The 24736-nt window shown below is 52.6% G+C and overlaps 1 long non-coding RNA gene across 1 annotated transcript; it reads right to left on the reverse strand.

Moving 5' to 3' along the window:
• Positions 1–3067: 3067 nt before the first annotated feature.
• On the reverse strand, positions 3068–23525 carry LOC113623545 (uncharacterized). The gene is made up of 3 exons (XR_003433981.1): positions 23395–23525; positions 7527–11627; positions 3068–3917 (listed from the first exon to the last, which is right to left on the reverse strand). It is a non-coding gene; the product is annotated as an uncharacterized LOC113623545 (long non-coding RNA).
• Between the last annotated feature and the right edge of the window lie 1211 nt (positions 23526–24736).

The raw sequence follows: 24736 nt of genomic DNA on the forward strand, positions 1-24736 counted from the left end.
TCCTGCAACATACTGATTGATAAGTGATAGGCGTGAATCTAGAGGTAGATATAAAGACAATCATAGAGATGATCTGTCTATCCATCTACAACTTTAAACCATTTAATTTTCTTAGATTCAAAATCACGATTATTATGTGAACTAAAGTGTAAGCTTCCAAATACTTGGGTGAAAAGCAAAAACGTCTAGAAATTTTCCTACAGGCCATCAGGCACTAAGATATGTATAATTTAAGCTTATAGGCAACATTCCTTTAGTGATTAACTTGTAGCAAAAGCAGCAGAATACAAAGGTTAAAGTAAAAGAAACAGATCCAATGTGGAGTCAGCTTTGTTCCTCCCGGTTACAGTTTCAGTTCCAAGAGGAGTCAACATGGCCAGAATCCAAGCGCCTAACTGAGCAGAACCAAGGCGCTGGGTTCTGCCCTTGGGCACCAGGCCCTCCAAACTTACCAAGCTGTGGGCAGTGGGAGTAAGAATTCCCTGCGTGGGTAACTGAGAGGGGGCCCTGCCCCCTCCCCTCCCACTGCAGTTGGCACGGGGAGACACCCCCACACCCTAGCCGCGGGTTCACCACCTCCTGTGAGAATCACCCAGCCTCACGGGGTCTGTCCCTCCAGTGGCATCGTGTCCACACCGTCAGCGGGCTGTCCAGCAATTCATCAAGCCAGCTGCTTCCGGGGGATGAGACCCACGGTCGCACCAGTGAATTTGGTGGGCAGAAGCCCAGTGTTGCATTGTTTCCCTTAAAAATAGTTCCGTGGTCAACAGGACGTTCCATGGGAAGCCAGGACGATAGACAAGTCCTCCTGCGAGAGCGTGGACTGTAATGATGGCAGAAGCGCTTTGGGCAGGACAGGAATCTACATCTTAGGGATTCATTTCTGCACGAGGAGAAACTGCTACCCCGTTAACAGCCGGAGGATCCACGTGATCTGCCTGGAAGGGGGCTGCAGTGGGGACTCAGAGCCACCTCTTGTGGCAACAGCTACGCCACGGCGACGGCGATGTTGCTAAACTCTCACACACACCCAGCATCGCAGTCTCTCTGCAGGTTGGACCACGGAGCAAGGATCCAGGGGAGGACGCGGCTGACATCCTGCAGGACTGCCCACCTGGCCCACCTGGCATTGAAAGCTCTTTGTGACGCTCGTGGGGCATCAGTACCCCCAGCTCTGTGGTGACCTCAACATCACCCATCACCCCAGCCGCTGGTGCCCCATGAACCCCAGCCCAGAGCAGCGTGGATTCCTGCCTCGGGCCACCTCCCCCTAGTGCAGCGGATGACGCAGTTTCCAGAACGGTTGCTTGGAACAGCCTCAAGCTCCCCACAGAGAGACTCTACCTCCACTAGTGTTTTTGGGGTCTCTCCTGACCAGGGCTGCGAGGGGCAAACAGCAGCTCATGGCTGGGGCCAGCGGCACATGAGTTAGATCACTAACCCAGGCTGCACCTTCTAGGTGATGTGCAGGAGGCAGGAGGCAAAGCCGTAGACGGGGAGAGGCAACCGGAGGGGGCCGTGGGTTCTCTTATGCCTCCAGAACGGCTGAGGCCCGGTCTCGGCTGTAGTTGTTCATTTTATTTATTTATTTTTCTTTTGCGGTACGCGGGCCTCTCACTGTTGTGGCCTCTCCCGTTGCGGAGCACAGGCTCTGGACGCGCAGGCTCAGCGACCATGGGCTCACGGGCCCAGCCGCTCCGCGGCATGTGGGATCTTCCCGGACCGGGGCACGAACCCGTGTCCCCTGCATCGGCAGGCGGACTCTCAACCACTGCGCCACCAGGGAAGCCCTGTAGTCGTTCATTTTAAACGACGCTGTCATGCACATCTGGCGTTATGCTGCGGGATCAGACGGCAGTTCATGGAGGGTGACCCGGGCTGCAGACGTCTGGTGTTCCGTGGTCAGGTGGCCAACACCTCCCCACACCCCGGGCCAGAAGCAAGCAGCTGGCTTGGCAGATGGTGCAGATGGCAGGAGAGAGCACAGGTTTCGTGCAGAGCCCCAGGGCTCCCCGGAAGCCCCTTACTGCAGCTCCCAAGGGCTGGGGAGCCAGAGCCTCCCCTCCCAGACACCTTTCCTGGTGGTTCTGGGCAGAGTGCAGCTAATGAGACATGGCCACAGGGCGACCTTCCCCCAGAGGGTGGCTGACCAGCAGCTCCCGTCGGCTTCCCGGCAGTCCGCTCAGCTGAGCTGTGCCCTCCCTGGCTGTGTCTGGACCTCTGCGCTGGTGGGGAAGCTTGTCTGAGCCGGGGCAGTGGGTGGGGATGGCCGCTCCTACCTCTGCTCTTCCCATGTCCTTCAGACCTGTCTCTACTCACAGCCCTCGTCACCCCAGTTCCCTTTCTGTTCAGCTCCTCCCTTCACATTACAAGGGGATTTCTATCTCCTGAGGGACCCTGTCTGATCTGTCAGTGGCACATGCAGCTCAGAGTCCATCCCTGCAGCGCTGACGGCCACAGACGCCCAGCCCCACCGGGTGATGGTCTGAATCTCAGAGCCCATCCCTGCAGCGCTGACGGCCGCAGACGCCCAGCCCCACTGGGTGATGGCCTGAATCCGAGCCACAGCTCCGGAACCCCCAGAGGTCACTGGCATAGACGGCAACCAGTTAACAATACGGGCATTAAGACCAGGGCGCACCCCAATAAAGAGAGGATCCCTCCTTGCCCACTTCCCTCCTAATATGTGTGGCAAAAAGTGTTCTTTTTTTGGGAACTGACTGATGAGAAAAAGGGTAGGCGTGGAGGAGGGGCCACTGTGAGCTGGGGACAAAGACAGCGCATCCGACAGTGACTCCATAAACCTGAACTCTATGGACAGATGCTCAATAACTTACAGAATGCAATTAATTAGCTGGAGTTCTACCAAGTATGGTTCCACCCGGAACTCGTAATTGAAAAGCAAGATTTCTATTTGAGTAGTGCTTTCACAGCCCTTACGTGCAATCGTAAATATTTGTATGAATCTTTCCAAATAGAGTATCTTTAGCTGAAACACAGTTTTGTTGCTTAAGATTGTGTTGGAAGTCTAAGCCACAAAAATACACTGGTTTAAAATATTTATTAATTCAAAAAAATTTTTAATTTTTTATACAAAGATGGTGAGAAAAATCTCATGCAAACTCTGGGCATACAAGAAAATAACTTAAATATTAATAGGATGATTTTGTACAAAATAATTCTTTTTTAAGTAGGACCTCCCACAGAAAGCACAGCCCCCTTCTCCAGGCCCGATGTCCCCGGAGGGGGCTGGGGCGATCGCCCTTTGACCTGGAGGTGGTCCACGGTCCATGTGTCCAACGGTCACAGGTGTCACTATGATGATGAACAGCCTATACACTACTACTCAGAAGACTAGACCCGGGGACCCGAGCCGGGACGTCCCAACACCACAGAACTCCTGAAGGATGGAAGGAACTCATGAAGATTTTCAGAAAAGTTTCAGATAATCAGCTCGACTCATGAAAACACCTTGAGATGGTTAGAGATGGTGTCTGTTTCTGTTGAGGTACAAACCTGCAGCAGATTTAGAATCTGTCTATATTACAAGTCATTTGCATAATTAAAGCAATGAAGGGAGCAACATATCATGGCAATTAGAAATGCATCAAACTCGGAAAGTTGTACCAAAGAGAGCTTCAATATGAAACAATAACCCTCTGAGAACGAAGCCCACGGCCCCTGGGGCTCCCGACCTGGCTGCGTGGGCGCCCGTCCGCCCAGCCCCTGCCACGCCCAGCCTGATGGCATCTGCACACACTCATCTCATTTTCCGCAGCCTGAGTCTGTTTTCCTTGTCCCGTTTCTTGAGAATAAGGATGAACTGGTTGAAAAAATGCTCCTGGTCCTTCCGTTTTTGGACAAGTCGAAACCTCTGATCCCGGCCGTACTTCTCAGCAAACTCCTTAAATGTGGTCCTGAAAGACCAAAAGCATCCTGTGACCCCTTCCTGGAGAAGAGCGGGTCCTGGGGCTCTGAGTACCTCCTGCCTGAGCTCAGGGTGGCGAGCTCCCTCTTCCAGACCCGGGAGCAGGACCCTTGGCAGGAGGACGGGCAGAAGAAACAGCGCTGGGCCTCCGACACCACCTGCCTGCTCCCTTCACGGGCTGTTATTCCCCACTTGGCCCGGCAGGGGCCTGAGCCACGTAACTCACACACTTGCCCATCTCTGCATCCAACCGGCCCGTGGGCATGAGCCTGGCCTCACCTGCCTCCTGGGCCTGGTGTCACTCCGAGCTTCTCGCTCCCCGCCCCCGTCCCCGCTCCGGCCGCACAGGTCTTCTGTCCGCTACTCTCACTGTGCTGCAACTTGCCGTGGTCTTTGCCTATGCGGTTCCCTCTGCCTGGCACACCCTTCCCTCGTTTCTTCACTCACCATGTGAAGCCCTCTCCTCATTAGATGTCAGGACCAGCCTGTCTTCCTCAGGGAAACGCGTCCTATCTACGGGTCGGAGAACTGGGTATCATCTCGATGAGCCTCAACTGCAATGTTACTCGCCTCTCCCTGCTCCAGTAGAAGTGTGTCACCTGCTTTGTTTTCTGTGGAGCATCTCGAATGTCTAAGCCCAGTGCCGGCGTCTGCTCAGCACCCAGATACTGACTGAGTCCATGACTGCCAGGCCAGGGAGTCCCCCGTAAGAAACTCAGTGGCGCCAGCCAGGCCAGGCCAGAGCGGGTGGGGCAGCTCAAAGGGCAGAAGGAGTGGACGTGGCTTTGCAGACAAATGGAACCTTTGCCAGCAGCAGCTCCCCATGGCTTCCTCTTCTCCCAGGCCGGAGCTTGAAGCCGGTGGTTGGGGCGGCTCCAGGCGGTGGGGCGGGGGCGGGAGGGGAGAGCGGAGGAGCCGGTTCCTGCAGACGCTTCCGCCTGCCTTCTGCTTGCAGAGAGCTGGGCTGGAGCTGCAGGAGGGGCCCTGGGTGAGCAGAAGCGTGCTCGCCCTGTGCCCGGGGAGGCCCCTTGCTCCTCCTATTTCTCTTTGTGGAGAAATGTATATTTCATTGCGGACATTTAATGGTTGCATTAAATTATTATAACTTAATGGTTCTTTCTTTATACGTGAATAACAAGATTATACTGACATGGCTGTTAGGAGACAAGATGAATAATTAGTAGACCCATCCTCACTGCTGTCACTAAACGATGAGTCTCATTCCTTCCTCACCAAGCACTGCTGTCCTCCCTGCACACCCCGGGATTCCGCGTGCCAGACGCTTCCCGAGGAGAGAAAACTCTTCTCTCCGGTTTTCAACTTTCTCCGTTCGTTCTTTCCTTCTTTCCTCCCTCCCTCCCTCCCTTCCTTCCATGATTTCACAATTGCCATGAGGTGTGACTAACACACACTTATTTGAGCTTCCATCGCTGACCTTCTTGGGGAAAGTAAGATGCTGAGAGACACAGGGGCTTGTTATTTTGGTCGTGTGTCTAGGGGGAGCCCGAGCGTCTTCAATCAGGGGCTGGGCGGAGCCCCTTCTAGAGAGGCCCTATTCTGGGCACCTCTAAACAGAAGTATCCCTGAAAAGAAAAAAGAAAACTCCGACCTTTAGCCGGGCCCACGGGGACAGCCTGGCTTACTGCTGACCCTGGTGGACCGTCCAGTGAGCCTGGGGAAGTCCTTTGAGTCACCTGCACTGCGTCTCCCTTTCCCCTGGGGACGTGGCCACCCGCAGTTGAAGGAGGTGGCCGCTGTGGCCAGAGCACCAGTCCGCCAGCCCACGGGGAGGTCCCCGGAGGCTCCTCTCCCCTCTCCAAGACCCCGAGAGCTGGGCAGGGCTGGGATCTGGCCCTGGACTATCCCCACGGCTAGGATCAGAGCCAGGATGACTGGAGGCGGGGCTGAGGGTACTCAGGATGCCTGCGCTGAGCCCGCTGGCGACCAGTGGACGCCTGCGAAATGGCGGGAAGAGAATGTAAAGAAGACCTGAAGAGGGTTTTGAAATGTCATAGAATTAGCTACGTTTGAAATAAAAACTAGTTTTATAATTATAAAAGCAATATATGCCCAGTGTACATTTCTAACAAACGGCAGGCAATCACATCTAACTTCAAAGAAGAGTAGCTTCACTTCTACCGCTGACTTTCCTTCTCTGTGTGCGTAATCGTTTTCGTAATTGCTGAATACATTCTGAACATTTCTCCTTTGCCTTCATAACATATTCATGGGAGGGGGACTAGGTTGGCTCTTGTTAACATTTTACCAATGGATGGACACAGACAGCACCAGTGGTAATGATGGGAGCTCTCCAGGACCTGCCAGGAAGCCCCACACACCATCCTCCTAGTGGCCCGGGGGGCAGGGCAGCTACAACCCCTCAGATCAAGACACCTGAGCTGTGAAGGTCCAGTGCCTGACCCTGCAGCGGGGGCCAAGGATGGGCAGGGCTGCTGTGCACTGAGGCAGGGGCTCTGGATCCAACTCCCCCCTCCCACCCAGGGTCACCAGCTGGGGGGACAGGGCAAAGCCATGGCTAGAACCCAGAGTTCTCACAGAAAATCACAATTTACAAGTCGTTAGGCCCACATTTGCTTTCCGAGGTTAGCATTTGGTGATGGGGACGATTCATGTGAATTTTTTTCCCATTCAGAAAGTATCTATCCTTTAAATAGTCGAAGAAGTTTTCTGAGGCCTATGTTACCAACACTAAATTATATTATCCAATTATTGGCCAATGAATTAAGCAATTATTGATCAAAATGTAGATGCCTACATCTGCATGGAAGGCAAACATCAATTAATGTTCATTTAAATATGATTTATGCATTATTATTAAAAATGCATGATGTCAGCCTTATTATTAAAAATCATAATGTGTAAATGTCCATTTAAAAATAATGTCCCAATTTAAAATAAAAATACATCAAGATCAACCATTTTTCGCTCTTAAAAGTTATACTTGTATAATTAAGTAGTTCTTGTGCATTAATTTTTAAATGTCAATTAAAGTTAATTTTAAAGTCGAGCTCAGCTTATGTATTCTTCTAGTTTCTAACATCGTTTTCATATTAGTTTGTTGTATTTCATGGGAATAATGCCTGAGTATCTCAGGTGAGGTTGACAGCCAAGTTCACTCAGGCCCTTTGCTGGTGTGGAACGTCTTCACTTCACACTCTGGACAGCTGCCCAGGCGTGTGGAACCCAGGGGCTGGTGGGGTTTATTTTGCTGTTGCTGTGTATCGTTTGTCTTGCATTTGTACCCCTCCATCATTAGATCAGGGGAATCAGGCCCCATCTCACGAGGGCTGACCTATTGATGAGTTATTTTGGCCTTAGAGTCAGGGCTGCTGACCTGTGGAAAACCACCACGTAAGCTGGACAGAGCTGCTGGGATGCCTTTGGTTAGCAAGCAGGGCTGGGAGGTTTGCTCACGGCCGGCACAGGGGAGAAGGGCTTACCTCTCCAAAATTACATGTTTGATGTCTATGGAACATAGGTCACATGATTTAACCCAAACTGACTTTAAAAGACCCCTTACAAAATTTGGTAAATTCCCAGCCCCAGAAATCGCCTGGCCTTAACTCACTTTCCATACCTGGGTGAGACTTTAGATTCCTCTAGAAGTTTTTTGAATTCTTCTTTGGCCAGCAGCAATTTGCTTTTCTTTTCCTTGTATTCTTCTTTTATTCTTGTCTTGACAAACTGTTCAAATATCTTAAGACACACACAAAACAGAACTATTACAAGAATGCGTATTGGAAATGAACTCCTGCGCTTCAAACACCACACAAAACACAGCAAGAATCTGAGATAAGCCTGTCTTTTTCACAGTTGCTGGAGCTAAAAACCAGAGCCTTTAATCTGGCCTCTCCGTGAAAGCAAGTGTCTGGACAATTACACCTGCTCTCCCACGAGGCCAGTGCGCTTTTCCACGTCCAGACACCATCTGGGGGCCAAACGCTGAATCAGCCTGCTTGGAAATCCTGGGTATGAGTGGGCGGCCCTCTCTAGAGGTGTGGCGGGAGCAGTGGACAGTTTGGAAATCCCAGCTCCAGTGCTCCGATATTTCTTGTTTTGGAACCTCTTGAGCACCACTTACCTGCACGCACTGTCTCACCGACTTTCACAGCCTGGCCAGCGGTACCATGACACGTGAGAGTCTGTACTTTGTTCTAGTAATCCCTGTGGCAATGTAACTGGCATTTGAGTCTCCAAAGTGACTTTGAACTTGTGAAAAGAAAGTCAACCCAGCATCTCTCGTTTCCCACACTCTAGTCTTCAAGAAGACCTACTTGTGAACAAGGGTCTGGTTCCCCAGGGGCTCCTGTGGGCAAGGTGAGCCTCTCCTTGGTGTCATGGAAACACCCAATGAGGAGACCCGACCACCAGGCACTGCACTCCTTCTCCCCAGCTCGACGAGAATGGGCTTTGAAGGCTACCTCCACAGGAAAACCAGACCCTTAGCCCACAGGATATCGATATTGTCTGGTAGGCAAATCCATCCAAGACCCTGGGAAGGTTTCTCTTGGGTACTGGCAGCCGACATGACAAAATGCCCCCAGGGAATCATCCTTTGCAGTAGACCATAGAGTGAGCCTCCCTTGCTTGGATTAAGACCGCTCATTGTTCTAATATCAGAAAATTGTCATTTGTAGACTAAAGCCAAAGGGAGGTGGAGACAGCTGTTTCATTCCCAAAGCTCTCCAAGCCTCGAAAACGTTGAAAGGAGAATAAACTGGAGAAAATTTAGATGTGTGTACGAACGCAGATAAGAAGATCAGCAAAGAGCCCACATCTGATCCTATGAGGCCAATGAATAGCAGTTCTGTACCAACCCAATCAGTGGTCACTGCAGATACTGGAATCTGACGAAGAGCTCAGGGAATCTCCCGCCCTCCTGCCCAGGACATGGAACCAGGCGGTGGCGACTTGGCCGAAACCCCATCACTCCCCTGCAGAACGGGTGTCCCGGCTCTGCCTGACGGTTTCAGATTCCATTTCAGTCACGGCCAGCCTTTACAGGAGTATAAATACAAAATGCTACTCGCCTCCTGAAGAATCATCAGCAAAATGAAATATTCAGGAACAGGCCTTAGATGGAGAGCGTGCGTATATATTTAAGTAAGAGTATGGTTGGCTTATTTCACCTTCAAGGCAAGCGGTCATGTAAACTCTCCAGTTCTTCTATAATTTAAGCTCATAAAGAAGGTAAACGCAGGGTTATTATGCAAATAAAAGCGTGTGGGTCCATCATTAGTCAGAGTTTTGCTCTATTAATTTTAAATCTGGATAGAGACCCTGGCTGGTGGTGGGGTCAGAGCTGGTGAGAAAGGCCTCCTTCTCTCTCTGCCTGGAATCATTTATCCCTCTAATCAGATTTGCTCTCTCCTCTGCCTTTGCTCTGCTGCTTTATTTATGCCGCTATAATTTAATGTAACAGTTTTTTTTCCCCCTCCTCTTTAACAAATTATACCAGTTTTATTCAAAATGGGGCATGACTTTTTAAAAGAGAGACCATTGGCCATTATCTCGTCATGGCGTGTTCCAGTGAAATAAGATGGAACGCTCTGTGTTACCATAGAAACAGGTCTGACGAGCGCTCCCAGGACCCCTACCCTCTACTTCGGCTCAGTCACATCTCCTCTGCAGACCCCGTGGAAGGGTGGATGCAGTGCACACACCATGAGCCTCGGCTTTTCCCACGAACACTATGTGACAGTAGGTCCCACACAGAGTCCATGTCTGGTGTTGCCGGCCCAATTCATTCATAAATAGGACTGTGTTTTCTGAATGGGGCCCAAATATTGTTTCCTTCATCAGTTCAGCTTCAGCCCCGTGCCTCTTAGAAACCACAGCACTGTCGATTTGCTGGGGTGGGGTTTCCCTTACGATGCCTGCGTGTAATCTGAGGCCTTTAGCTACGGGGAGCCCTGCTTCCTCCTCCTGGTGGGGCTCTGGGACCACGCTGTGGTATGAACACAGGCCTGCTGTTTCCTCTGCACGATTTCCCAGGGACGTCTGAGGGCCCCCCACCAAACGGCGGGCTCTGGCTGTGAGCTGACCTTCTAGTCTGATCTGTCTGCCCCGAGAGCACCCTGGCAGTCACAGCCCCTCTCGGTCAGCGCCTGTCTCTCTCACCAGGGCTGTGGGAGTCCAGCCGCCCTGCTCCCGTGGGTGAGTCTTGTGCCATGACCACCCCCCAGACACCCGGAGGGCAGGAGACCCTGCCCTGCCCAAGAGCCTGGTCCATTCCAGGCAAACGGTGCCCTGAGCTCCCTGACGTCTGAGAGACGGGGCTTAAGCACTGAATCATCAGCTCGGCTTTTCTCGGGGGTGCGGTGGGAAGGGTCTCACTTCTTCACTTCTTCAGCTTCCTTTAAAGGGGCTGATGGCCTCTAAAACCATCCATGGACTAGAGATGAAGAGTGTTGATCACGACAGTCAGCGACAGAGTCTACAGCTGTGCTGACCTTTATCTGTTACGGTTTAAAGTGATCTTGTCACCAAAATAAACGGGCTTCTCTCTGGTCACAGCTGGAGAGCTGAACTTTGTGATTTGTAACAGGGCAACAAAAGGGTGAGATATTACCAATGATTACAATCACCGAGTTTCCTCGGCTGTGGGGAAAACAGATATAAAACACCCAAACACACAGCGAGGCCCTGCCCGCCTGGCCTGCGTGCAGCCCCTTGGTCTACACCTAAGGGAATTTCACGAGTTGATGACAGAATTGAAAATAAATTGCACTTTCCATCCCCCTGGCCCGGGCTTTCCCAGACCCTGCTGTCTGAAATCAGACGGATGCCGCCAGGGCCGCGACATCGGAGGTGAGATGACCCTCGTGGGCTTGTGTCTCCAGGGATGGCGCCTGGTCACCCACTTTCCACATGTATCTGCTCTGCACTCAGAGGGCAGAGGGAGGGAGACGCGTGATTGGGGCGGGAACACAGATGCAGACGCAGAATCTGGATCCTTCTGGAATTTATCTCGGGGCCCTTGTTGGATGTGCTCCAGGAGCCACCAGATCCTGGCAGGGTGTGAAAGCTCAGGCGTCCCCACCGGTCAGCACAGCCCGTCCCTCTGTCTGCTTAATCCGGGAGACAGTTCTGGCTCCATGACTTGACTTCTCTTCAAGCCAGGGCAGACCCCTGTCACATGTCCATTTAAAGTGACCTCCGGGCCAGCTATCTCTAATCCATTCTTGCTTTTCTGGGGACCCACTTTCTAGAAAAGTCCATCCTTTACTTTTGCTACTGTTGTTCCCTGGACCCTCTCCTATTTCACTTTTATTATATCAGATCTTAAGTCTTTTTAATACAGTCACCCAGGATGTGGTCAATGTTCCCCAAAGCTGAGTTTTCACCTCTGTGTTTGTCTCATGGGGTCATGACCAGGCGGCTCGCCAAGAGCAGGCACCAGGGTAGCCTCCCGCTGCCCCCGTAGCTCTTCCCGTTCACAAGCTCACAGGCCAGCAGTGGATTCTCATGGCTTCCCCACTGACACGGCAAAGGTGACAGGCACCTGCTCCTCCGCAGAGCTGTCAGGACGGAGCATCACTTTAACTCTGCGTCCCCGAGTCCGTCACCACACCTCCTACCACCTTACCTGTTTCCGCTCCTCGGAATTTAGCAGGAGATAGCGCGGATCAAACACGATTTTATGTAATTCTTTCTCCCAGGTAGAAAACGCTGACACCTGAAGAAAGATAGTCAATAGAGCTGCTTTTAGCATCTCATGCTGAGCCTGGAGTCACACTGAAATGATCAATGGTGAGACACAGCACTAAGGAACTGGGGTTGAGGGATGTAGCATTGTTTAAAAGTGTTCAACTTGTCAAACTTTTAAGAAAATCAATATTTAGAGCATTTGAAAATCGAATTTCTAGACTCATGACACTATTTCCTCCCTGGATATCTTCCAGAGCCATGCGTCCTGATCTAAAACCCCAACTACGCCTGTGAAGCTGGGACATTCTGAAATGCCACATTGTGAAAGGACGTATTTGTAAAACTTTTCAGGACACCGCAGGTCGTAACAGAGGACAGTGTTTTAGAAATAATCAGAGTTTGGCACAATTTCAATTGATTTTTAATCAACATTTAAACCTTCTTTAGGTAGGTCACCTTTTTAAACAAACTACCCTACTTTCTAATAGTTTTAGATTTATAGAAAATTTTCGAAACTATTAGAAGCTACCGTCTACCCCATACCCAGTTTCCTATATTGCTGACATCTTAATGTTAGTATGCTACGTGTCTACACTATTATTAACAGGAGTCCACACCTTACTCAGGTTTCTTTAGTTTTTCCCTAATTTTTTTTTCTGTCCCAGGATTCCACGCAGGACACCACATCACTCATGTCTCCTCGGGCTCCTCTGGGCTGTACAGTTTCTCACTCTCCTTGGTTTCGATGACCTTGATCGTTCTGAGGAGTACTGGTCAGGTATTTTGTGACATGTACCTCTGCTGGGATTTGTCTCAGTTTTTCTCTTGGTTCGACCAGGGCTGTGGGTTTGGGGAGGAAGACCCCAGAAAACGTGCCCTTCTTGTCACATCCTATCAAGGTCCATACTGTCAATGTAACTTATCAGAGCTGATGTTGACCTTGACTGACCAGCTGAGGTCTTTCCTCTATGAATTTATTCTTTTTCCCCTATCCCATGCTGTCCTCCTTGGAGGGAGGTCACAATGTACAGCCCACACTTAAGGGGTCCGGCTCCACCTCCTGAGATGGGAGTATCTGTATAAGCTCCTTGGCATTCTTCTGGATGGGATATTTGTCCATTCTCTCCCATTTACTTATTTTTTCAATCATTTGTTTATATCAATATGATTCATGGATATTTAGTTCATACTTTGGGTTATAATCTAACATGATTATCGATCTGCTCCTGGTTTGGCTGTTGTGGTTGGCGCCTGTGTCCCTGGGACGTACCCCATCATTTTGTTTTCTGGGCCCTTCAACATGCTCCAGGGTCATCTCATATCGCTCCTACCTTGGCCCTAGAATCAGCATTCTCCAAGAAGCCCTGGTCCCTCTTATTGGAGACCTGGGTGCCGGGTGAGCTCACTGCTGCTGGGATGTTGTTGATCCAGACTCTCTCAGCTGATGGAGCAGTGAAACATTTAAGTCATCCAAAAATAACTTATTCATTTAAAAGCATTGACCAAATATTGACTGTGCCTTAGGAGGCCCACGGTCCAGGGTGAGGCAGAAAAGCTATAACTCAGGATCTCCTGGGGGGCATTAGCGTCCTTCCAGAGACATGCCCAGGAGCCAAGGGGACACAGAGAAGGGCCTGGGGAGAAGTTGTCTCGCATAATGACTGTGCTGGAACTGGGCCCATGAAGGGCCTGGGAGGTGTTCAGGAGGAAGTGTCTGTGGAGCGAAGGCCAGGCTCCAGGAACTGTGGGGAATGTGGGAATTACAAGGGTGGAACATGGTTGGGATGAAGGAGGCTATGAGGGGCTGGGAAGAGGCAGGAGAGACGGGCAGAGCAGATGTGCGAGACACTCCCAGACCTACTTAGGAACTAGGGCCTTGTCTGGAGAGCAACGGGGGAAGAAGAGCCAGATGTGATGTGTATCTAGGAGCCGGGGCAGGGGAGGGGCTCCCGGGACGTGGGGAGGTGAAGCCAATGGGCAGTTTACAAAACCAAGATCCCTTCACGTTCTTACTTTGAGCAGGTTAGAGTATTTCTGGTAGAGATATTATTTCAATAGGAATTGTGCTTTGCTTTGTACATCGTAACATAATGACTTTTCAAACTTGACAACTCCTATCTTCAGTAATAAAAAGGAAAGCCCTTTTTAATACTCATGAGCTCTTCTATCAGGCAGGGTGACCCAAACTCCACCCAGGGACTTTTTTCAGTTGACTAAAAACATGGTGAAATTTTGACACGTTACAGGGATTGGGGGTAGGGGCTCTGGAAAAGCATCAGGGCAGAATGATTTCTCTGTTTTTCGAGAGCTGACACTTGACCACGTGAGCATTAGGGTGGATTTGGAGAGAAGGAATGGCCAACTTCAATACAGCCCAATCAGGTGGGCATCTATCCACCATGTAGAGACCTGTAAACTCCTCTAAGGTCCTAGTTTTGTAAGGAAGGCCAACAATTGGTAAGAATTGGTGTCACATAACTGATGCCACCAGTTTTTTGAGAAGTTTTGGAGTTCTAGATGTAAAATAAACTATATTTTAAAAAAATAATACATTGTCCTTGCCTCCAGAGGAATTTACAATCTGTATACAAGGCAAGATGAGCCATCTCCCCAGTGACTGTAATTTATGATAAAACAGACGTCGTCACATAACCTGACAGCCACACTAACAGATGCTCTTGAAGTTCAGAGGAGGGTGGCAGTTCTGGACAGAGGGGCAGCTGGACTTGGGACCTGTGACAGAGGCTGGAGCAGAAGGGAAATCTGGACAGTTGAGTGTGAAACGGGGCCCGTCACTGCCAGCGGGTGGACACAGCCTTGTCTGTGAGACAGACTCTTCCCAAAGAAGGACGCTGATGACTGTCATTCCCTCGACTGTGAGACTCACTCTTGACGGAAGCCCAGCCTCCCTGGACCTGTGTCCCCACGGTCACGTTGTCTGGTAGGTTCATTCCATGGGGCAGGGGCTGAGGCCTTCCCTTTCTTGCTGGAGGCCCGTGGGGAGCCTTTCTCCACTCCCAGGGGTCCCCAAGTTCTCCACGGTGGGCCCTCCACAATAGGCTGGCTTCCTTAAAGCCAGTGGGAGAATCTCTATATATGAGACCCAATCTTACATAACATGGTGTCACACCGACATGGGGGTGGCCCCCCCATCCTATTTGGAGTCCTGCCCACTCTCAAGAGAGGGGATTATTCAAGATGTGCGCCCCGGGGTGGGAGTCTTGGGGCCACCCTAGAACTCTGCCCACACAGCAGGTCCCCAAGACAAATGCATGTTCTTGCCTCTAACTTGGCCTTCGTTTCTCAACAGTGATCTCCATCCCTCATCTGCCCAACAGTCCTTTGAATCTTTGACATTTTACATGTGATTTGGTCCAGGATCGTGGAATTCTTCAGCCAGTTTTAGACCCTTTCCTGCAGAAGTCCCGTCCTTCCCTGCAGCCTGACCGTGTTGTGTAGTGCTTCCATCTCCCTTCCTGGGCCGTGTTCTGTGATGTATACATCATCTCCTGGCACTTGGCAACCTATTCCATCTCAGGGTGCTGACACCAGGTGACTCTGTGCCGTGGGCGAAGGTCAGCAGTAACTGTCTTGGTGAGAGTGTGTTTGGACACTGTCCTGGCCCACGCCGCTGGCCTCTGGTTAACACTCATGCACAGCTTTATTTAACTCCCCTCTGGAACATCACCCCCTATGGGCTGGGAATCGGGACACATGGGCAGCGGGTCCCTTGAGCTGTACTGGAGGCCAGCCTCCTGCAGTCCTGTGCTTCTCCCGCCGGCAGACTCCCCTCTGAGTCATCCTCGGTTGTCTGAATTGTGTTCCCTGCCATTTCTACAACAGAAGACACCAGCGCTGGTGGTCTGAAACACAGGCACAGAGAAGGAGCCGCAGAGTGGACCGGCCAGGGCACAGTTCCCAAACCTGGACAGATGCCGCCATAAAGTGGAAACTGTCAGCAGGCGCCCGCCCCCGGCATTGGCCCGAGGCTGCCGCCTGGCTGGCTGACACGTGGGCATCCCGTGTGGCACTGTCTGCACCTACAGGTGTCACTGCTGGAGGCATGACAGTTCCAGCGAGGCTGGAGATCAAAGGGGAGACAAGGGTACCCTCTCTGTGGCCACATACACCAGGTCCTTCCTGTCACAGCTGTTGTCAAGGTTCTCCCAGAAAAATAACCTTGTTTTAAAACCCCAAAGAATCGTGCCAGCACAAGTAGCAAAATGACAACGTCATCCTCGTCGCCTTTGGGGGTGGTCATCTCCTGCCTGGACGACCACAGTGGCCTCCTGACGGCTCCCGCCCCCAGCATCATTTTCCCTTGACCCGCAGCCCCCATCTTTCCAAGAGCCCTCAGACCAATGGGTCGGCCACTCGGCCAGCACCGAGGCCTCTCGGGTCTGGCCCCAGCTGTCCACCCAGCGTCCTGTCCAGCTGAGTGGCCCTGAGCGACCCCCACCAGCGAGGGTCCCACGCCGGGTGGCTGACCCCTCCACCCCCTCCACCTGCGGGGCACGGCAGGGTGACGCCCCCTCGGAAGCCACCATGAGATGACGCTTCCCCGGATGACACCGCCTCCAACCTCAGCCCCACCTTCACGGAAACCTCTCCGAAGGCCAAGGAGTGGGTCCTGCATTGCTCCTGGGGAAAGGGACTCCGTTAAGTAACGTGGTCTGAGAGCGTTGGGTTAAGGCTAAAAAGCGAGATAATAACGCAAGTCCCGTGGGTGCCACGGGGCCATGGCCGTCCCCTTGGGGTCCTGCCCCCAGGCTGGGCACCCAAAGGAGGCAGGCATGCTTCGTCTCTGAAACCAAAGGCAGTTTTGAGTGCTTGTCAACCCTTGGGTCACAGAAAAGGCCAGGAGCCGAAGGAAGAGAGGAAGGCACCCGTCTGCCTGTCTGTCTGCCTGCACGTGCTGGTCGGACCCTTGGCTGGCATCCTCTCTCCCCTTCCTATCACCTCTGGTCTCTCCTGGTCTCAGGGAAATGGACCAAGGCCTCAGCTGGGAGGTATGAAGGCCTCTCTCACCTGGGAAGGGGAGAAGCAGGTGCGGGAGTTCTGAGGGGGCATGAGGCCACTGGGTGGGACCTGACATGCTGAGCCATGCAGGAGGCCCAGTGGCCCCTGAAGACGGTCCCTGAGTCTCCCTCTAGCCTGAGCCCACTGCCCTCTGCTTCCAGGGGCCGGAGACCGTGGCCACAGCCCCTCCGTGCATTTGCCCAAGTTTGCCCTCCTGCCTTCTCTACCTCCAGCCCCCACCTGCGCCCCAACACCACCTCCCTCCGCCGGTGCTCACCTCACCCCTCCCGAGCCCAGACCCCCTCCCTGCCCACTAGCTCTCCCTGCGGGGCCACCCTCCTGAGCGCCCAGACCCTGCCGCCCTGACACTGCGGGTCACGTGTGAGGATGTGCGCAGCATCCTCTGATCCTCTGCTCTGTCCTCCACGCCGCCCGTAGGCTCCGCTGATGACAGATGGCGTGTTGCTTGTAATTAGCACTCACGCCATTACCCTCTTTATCCAATTTCCTGGAATGCACAGCTGTGTCTTCTATTTCTGGCTCTGGAGCTCCTGACAATTAAAGTGGCCTGAGGTGGACACAGCGCAGGACGAAGTGAGCAGACTGTGCTCCTGGCTCATCCCGCACAGGAGGCGGTGTCATCTCCACAGTCATCCAGAAGCAGCCGCGAGAAGGGAGCCTGGGTGACGGCGGCGCATTGGGGAGGTGATGCCAGGCGTGCAGGACACTGACACGTGGAGGGAGAAGAACCAAGGATGGTGCCTAAATGGGCAGGTGGCCCCTGGGGGGCTGCAGGGCGCCGTGTCCCCAGGGAACCATGGAGACTCATGTAGAACACACTGGAATCTGCCTGCAATTCATCCCACCGAAGGCGGGGGCGTGGGGGTTTACCTCCCACTCCCACCCTCCCTGGTGGAGCGCTGCCCCTGGAGATGCTCGATCCCTAAATGTAGAGGGGGGAGTGGTCGGCATGTGGAAGGTTCCCCTGAGCCCAGGTGAGCCAGGTGACCCACAGGTGATCCAGAAGTGAGAAAGGGGCTGCGTACTTCCCCCAGACTCTGGGACGTGTCGATTCCCACCCTCAACTCCTAGTACTCATGGTATTTTGCCAATTTTGGCACTTTTTTTGGTATTTTGATTTGATAAATAAAATTTTGTACTGTTATTCCACCGTATCTCAGCTAATTTTGCTTACTTTTCTTCCACGTTAGGGACAGTTATAACCCCCTTCCAGGCATTAGAGTGGGTGGTCCACAACTCCCCCAAGGTCATCTTCATGATTAGACCGCCATCTACTCACTAATAGAGAGGTGACCACAGTAATATCTGCAGAGCTGAATCGCCAAAGGCCATGAGAGTTAATTCAGGAAAGAAGAACCACAGCATAGAAACCAAGAGAAAACCCAAATCAAAGGTAAAGAAGAATGAGATTCAAAAAATAATAAACAGTAAATATTTATACTTCTTACTACAGTGCTGGTGGAGCACGCTGGTCAAACACCGCTGGGAGAATACATTGTAAGAAAAGGACTTTTTCCAAAACAATTTGGTAATATAGGTCAAATGTTGACAGCGTGTAGGAAACAATCCTACACACAAAAAAAACAACATTAAGACATCGATATGGTCACCAGAATATTATTTAAACTAGCAAAACTGGGCAATAAACTAAATAAATGAAAAAAGGGATTTTTGAACTGACAATGAATTGACTACTATACCCTCATCAAAAATGTTTCCAAAGATTTATAGTAATAGTCTAAAAATGGGTAAAAGAAGAAAATAGTATACAAATGTATAAGTTAGGTTGAACCTTATGAAATTGACTATATTAAAAAACTTTGGTTCAGCCATGTTCAACTACAGTTCAATCTTGGTTATACTGTATAAGACAAATGTTTATTTTTGCTATTTCTTTGTTTTTTTTTTTCTTTTTTGCGGTACGCGGGCCTCTCACTGCTGTGGCCTCTCCCGTGGCGGAGCACAGGCTCTGGACGCGCAGGCTCAGCGGCCATGGCTCACGGGCCCAGCCGCTCCGCGGCATGTGGGATCCTCCCGGACCGGGGCACGAACCCGCGCCCCCCGCATCGGCAGGCGGACTCTCAACCACTGCGCCACCAGGGAAGCCCTATTTTTGCTATTCCTTTAAAATCTGTTTTTGGAAAGAAAGACTGGAAGGAATGTACCCATTGATGATAATAACTGGGGTAGGGCTGTTTATTCTTGCTATTCCTTTAAAATCTGCTTTTAGAAAGAAAGACTGGAAGGAATGTACCCATTGATGATAATAACTGGGGCGGGGCTTCAGGTGATGGTTTTCGTATTTCTGTTCTTTGGGTGTTGCCACTCTCCTATGATGAGCATGTGTTCTTCTGAGAGCACGATTCTGTCTTATTAGCTGTATGTGCCTGGTGAGGCTCTGAAGAGCTGCCATCGAACACGAAGCGCATACGCTTCCCGAAGAGCAAAGATTCACCTCATGGAAGAGACCCTGCGGGTGTCCACAGCTCCAGAGCCACAGCTCAGGCACCTCACCTCCAGAGCCGCAGCTCAGGCACCTCACCTCCAGAGCCGTCTCGCCTGTGATGTGTACCTGCACTGCGGGTGACCGAAACCCTCCCTCACACGTCTCGGCCCAGTGCCACTACAGCTCCAGGCAACACCACTTCTGCATCTGAGTGAAGGAGCGCCGGCCATCCCCCACCAGGGAGGGGGTCTTCCTGCCACATGGGAGAAGATGCAGCTTCCCTGATGGTGGGAGGACACCTGGTAAAGAACCTCTCCTTCATTTGGACCAACTTTGCACCAGAAACCTCATGGTGGATGCCTCTCTTAGCGCAGAGAGAGACCACCGTGGCTGGGCTGGCGAGGGCCTGCGGCCTGTGGGTTCCATATTTCAACACGGACTTGGACCCAAGTCCAGGGGTCTCAGCTGCAGAGCTGGCCGCTGTGCCAGTCAGTCTCCCCAAGGCTGCCCGCTGCTGGGAAGCTGGCTGGGGGTCACCCGCAGACGGACCCTGGAGGGCCTGAATCAAAGTCCAGGGTTATGGAAGAGTCTTTCTTTCTCGGCGCCTGGGAAAGCCACTTCCAAGGGATACTTTGCAGAAGGAAGACACCTTCAATAAAATGTCTCTCTAAATAGACAGGGTTAAATTAATCCTCTGCTACTCAACGAACCCTGCCTCCTTATAGACCAAAGTTTAAAGAAAGCCCTACTGTGGTTTATACTAGGGAAACAATATAAAAACGAAACCTTCTACTTACATATTTCAAAACCACAAAACCGAAGGCCCCTTCCCCAAGCCATAATCCCCATGGAATGCCCCAAACCATGCCCTTTTTAAACTACTAGAAATCCACACACCTAGTGCCATCATTCTATAAGCACGTGAGTGTCTGAGCTGAAGCGCTGAACAAATGCAATTAAAAACTCTTATCCATCACCCGACCTACGAAAACAGGGACCTTTCCCGGCCTCATTCAAGCAACTGGGAATCTGATGGGCTTAGCTATCAAGTCCTCTTGAGCGTGAGTAACTCATGAAATCTGCCGGCACACTTAATAAAGTCCAGAAGTCATAAACGGGGCTTCCCTGGTGGCGCAGTGGTTGGGGGTCCGCCTGCCGATGCAGGGGACGCGGGTTCGTGCCCCTGTCTGGGAAGATCCCACGTGCCGCGGAGCGGCTGGGCCCGTGAGCCATGGCCGCTGAGCCTGCGCGTCCGGAGCCTGTGCTCCGCAACGGGAGAGGCCACAACAGTGAGAGACCCACATACCGCAAAAAACAAACAAAAACAAAAACAACAAAAGTCGTAAATGCTGGCTTTGCTTTACGACATCAGTGTGCATTCAGGTTGGCCTTTTCTCTTCGTGAACAGCATACGGGCTTCTTCTGAAACCCTGGTGAGATAGGGGTCTAGGCTCACCCCAGTCTCTCTCCAGAGAAGCCCAGAGCACTGCAGCTGGTGCCTCCCATTCCCAGGTGTCTTTGCTGAGGATCACGCATGCGTACCTATGGAATGGGTGGGCGAATGGAAGCAGCCACCTCAACGAGACAAGAACACACTGAAAATCTCCTTAGTAGAACCGCTCAGCTGAGGCCACTGGGACACAGTCAGAGACTCACACCCTTGGGAAGGAGAGGGAGGCGTCTCCGGCGGCCCTAATCTCCCACGTGGCTTAGTCTGATGCTGTGCCGGGAAGATGGGCCTGGTTGGTTCCAAACAAAGGGGTGGAAAACTTAGACATTGATGAGAGGGACGCTGCATGTATTTCTCAAATGCTCACAAGGCCATCACGTCTCACGGAGGACGGGCCATGCCTCCCAGTTAATTCCACTGGGACAGACTGGCTGGGTCCATTCAGATACTCGGGATTATGAATATTTCTGCGCTGTCCTTGCAATCAGAAGAGGTGTGGCAGCAAAACTCGGGAGTGTCCCACCCAGTGCGTTTGCAGAAGAGAATCGTATTCTCAGTGGCTCTGAGGGCAGAGGAATCTGCTTCATCACATTCACACGAGTGATGCCATAAGCCCTGTCGTGCAGATGCTTTGGGGCCACACGAGTGGGGGAGAAGGAAACAGAAACGGCAGCTGCTCCAGGAGATAAACCCCCTTATCCAGGCTCACGGGCCCACTCCGGGATCAGTGCTGGGCCGGCCCGGGGCACGTGCAGCAAGACCAGAGCTCAGACACGAAGGGAGTCCTGGAAAATCATTGAGCGCCTCCTGGGAGCCAGGCCCTGGGAACCCAACGGCGCATTGGAGAGTCCCGCGTCTCCAGGAGCTGCGAGCCAGCACGGTGACCTGGCGACGTGGGAGGCACACAGAGCAGCCGTGTGGCATCGTGTGTCAGCTGGGCAGCCAGGGGGCGAGGGAGGGAGGGCCTCCCAGGGAAGGGACCCCGTGCCAAGAGTGGAAGGTGGGTGAGGGGGGCTGTGAGACAGCTGAGGGCGGCCACCAGGGATGGTGACCGGTGGTGACACTGGGTACAAGCCTCCAGGACCAGGAGGACACTGACAGCCACGGAATAAGCAACCCCGTCGAGTGGCAGTGACGACATCTAAATGGAGTCAAAGCCCTGTTGGCAGAGTCCTCCCGGGGTGGCTGGAGAAGGGAACGCGGGCACTGGACCCATTTCTCCGCTGTAGGAACAGAGGGGCTGGATGGCCAGAGCTCGGAGCCCCGGCCTGTGTTCCTGGCCTCCTCTCCTTAGCCAGGTAGTGACACTGGCTTTGTCTGCACATCTCTGTTGTTGAAGTGGGAAGGCTGAGAATGGGGCGAGGGCCGAGCAATGGGTGAAGGGAGAGGTCGGCCGGAGCCCTTTCCCAACTGCCAGTGGAGTCTTCAGTGCGTTGGGCAGGGAGCCCACACCACACACACAAACACAAGCATGTACACTCACAGGCGCACACACACACACACACACACAGAGACACACCTCTCACAAGAGTCAGTTGTTTCAAGGCTATTTCATCCTGCAGGATTTGTTTAATCAAATCATCTCTATGTCTTGGTAAAAAATAAAGGAAAGTTGCATGGGGAGGGAGTCTTTTTTTAAAAATAAAATTTTAGCCAAGTAAATATAGTTTTTAAAATTATGTCTTTTTACAAAAACACCTCCTCCATCTACACCAGGGACCACTCCAGTGTGCGTGTTCGCGGCCTTCCCATTTTGCACTTCTGGGTTACTCGGCATATCTGTGAATATAGGCTTAATCCATTGCATTGCAGTTTTAAGCTCACAAGCCTACTTTTCCTTCCAGGTCCTTGTGCCAAGGGCTGTATTTTATTTTTGAGTGAGTCTCTAGACAGATAGAGCAATGCATGCATTAAAATTCATGGTGCAGAGGAAAAGAGGTCTCCCACGGAAGGTGCCTGAGATAATCTCCTTCTTACTCTTAATTCTTAAGCGCTGGCACTGTTTAGTTTCCCTGTAGCCCCAGGGCCTCACCCTGCCCAGGTGCCAGCACTGCTCAGACCCGCTGCTCTGGGGGAGAGGAGGTCTCCCCAGGCCGCCCCCCCGCCTCAGTTCCCAGCTGCACCTGCTCTGGGAGAGGCCGTGCAGGAAGCAGCCTTGGGTGGGTGCTGACTGCAGAGGGAATTTGCTTTTGAATTCCCAAGGCCATTTACAGTGTTCATTATAATTATCATTACACACCGGTTCCTATTACTGCCTTCAGCGTTCGGTCTCATTTTATGAAGAAGTCCAACTGGGCTAAACTATTGTATCGGGCTCAGTTTATACCCAAAAGCCAAAACAGGAACTACAAGTCATTGGAAGGAGATTCAATTATAAACTGGTTTTTCCTCCTCAATTCAAAATGAGATTCAGACGTCAACTACCATTGAGACAGCCCAGGTGTACGAAAACTGCTGGGTTGATACAGAGGTGTATGAGTCCCTCCCCCAGTGAAGGGGAGGGCTCGTCCCTCTGGGGGTGTGGACCCCGGAAGCCAGCAGGGCCCCAGCAGGAAGGCCATCAACACAGACCAGTCATTCCTCCACATGGCCCCGGGGACCGTCCCTTCCAGGTGACCCACACCTGTTCACCTCTCAGCCACCTCCTTGGACAGGTGGCGACAGCTACCCCTTCAAAGCCTCCTTCCCTTTCAGGACAAGAGGCGGGATCCATTTTCCTCTGCTTTGGCCTCACATCACGCGGCCCCTGAATGTCAGGCCGCGTGACTGCGGGCTCGGTGAGGAAGGGGAGGGGTCTTGGGCTGGGGGACAGTAGCTCAGCCACTCCCACTGAGGGGCGCTGTCATGTGACATCCTTACCCCTCTCTCCAGGAGCATGTCTCGGAAGTGGGTCACCCGCTCCTCCAGGGGCAGAAGGATCTGGGGCGGTGGCGTCTTGGCACCCGTGTCTTTTCTCTCCGCCTCCTCGGGCCCGGGACTCACGTGGCCTTCCGTCCTTCAGGGCACAAGACACAGAGAGTCAAGCGTGACCTCGGAGACCCAACTGCTTCTCACCGCAAGCTTTCAGAACCCTCTGGTAACCCTGTAGGGGGCAAAGGTTCTTTGGACACATTGCAAAGCCTGGAACAGTCAGCCCAGCAAAGCAGAGATTTTGCTTTTGGGATGCAAACAGCTCTGCTGCCTTTGGGGCGGAAGGTTGAGACTGAAGCCCTCACAGGATGGACGCTCTCGGGAGGGAAGGGAGCGCTGGGAGCCCGAGGGCCGAGGGCGCCCCGCTGGGCCACCAGGAGGGAGGCTGTGAGTCCCTCACCGTTTCACCGCCAGAGACCGGTCGTCACCCGAGGGAACGGAGCGAGCCTGTCACTTGGACCAAGCGGTGGAGCTTCAACCTGGTTCCGCTTTTGTTTTTAGATACTGTTTCATTTCGGATAAATGCATGGAAGACATTTACGGGGAGACTATTCTATCCACACTCAGGGGACAGAAAACATTGTCCCGACGTCTAACCTGCGAGAGACATTTCAGTGACAGCGGGGAGACGGGATGCCGCCTGGGCGATCTGCACAGGGACGGGGACAGCTGGGCAACGTGAGCCCAGAGCCGGTCCGTCCCCCCCCACAGGGGTGGCCGCAGCCACGGCCCGGACACGAGGGGCAGGGAGGAGGGGGCCCGCCGCGGGCCCAGGGCAGGGGCCAGGCAGGGCGGCGGGGAGGAAGGAGAGAGCCTGCTTTTTCGAAGCACCGGCTCGGCAACTTGCGTACTTCTATTTAACTGGCCATTTGAGAGATCTCTTTATGGTTCTACGCCTTCTTCTGAAAGCATCTGGAAACCTCCTTCTAAAGCACCTTGACGTTTGCTGCTGGAAGAAGTCATCTGGCCAAATGCAGATGTGTTACCCCCACTCCTCTCCCTCTCGCTCCCCAACCTGGGAGCGGGGTCTGCCCAGCGCCATCCCTGGTATCCTCCCAGGCAGCCTGTTCTCAGCCAGGATGCACAGACTGGACCTCCACCGCCTAGACAGCAGCCCTGCTTAGACACCCAGACCCCTCTGCGGGGCCTCCTCCTGGCCTAGCTCTGCCCCCCCCGCCCCCAGGACCTGGGCCTCGGGCAGAGACTTCAACAGGCTGGTGCAAACCTGATCCTGAGGCCACCTTTCTGATATGCGCTCAGGTCAAGCTAGGCTGTCAAACCTGAAGAGCAG

The sequence above is a fragment of the Aethalodelphis obliquidens genome, unplaced genomic scaffold (assembly GCF_003676395.1).
Source record: "Aethalodelphis obliquidens isolate GAN/ISIS:26980383/991018 unplaced genomic scaffold, ASM367639v1 scaffold11, whole genome shotgun sequence".
NCBI lineage: Eukaryota > Metazoa > Chordata > Mammalia > Artiodactyla > Delphinidae > Aethalodelphis > Aethalodelphis obliquidens.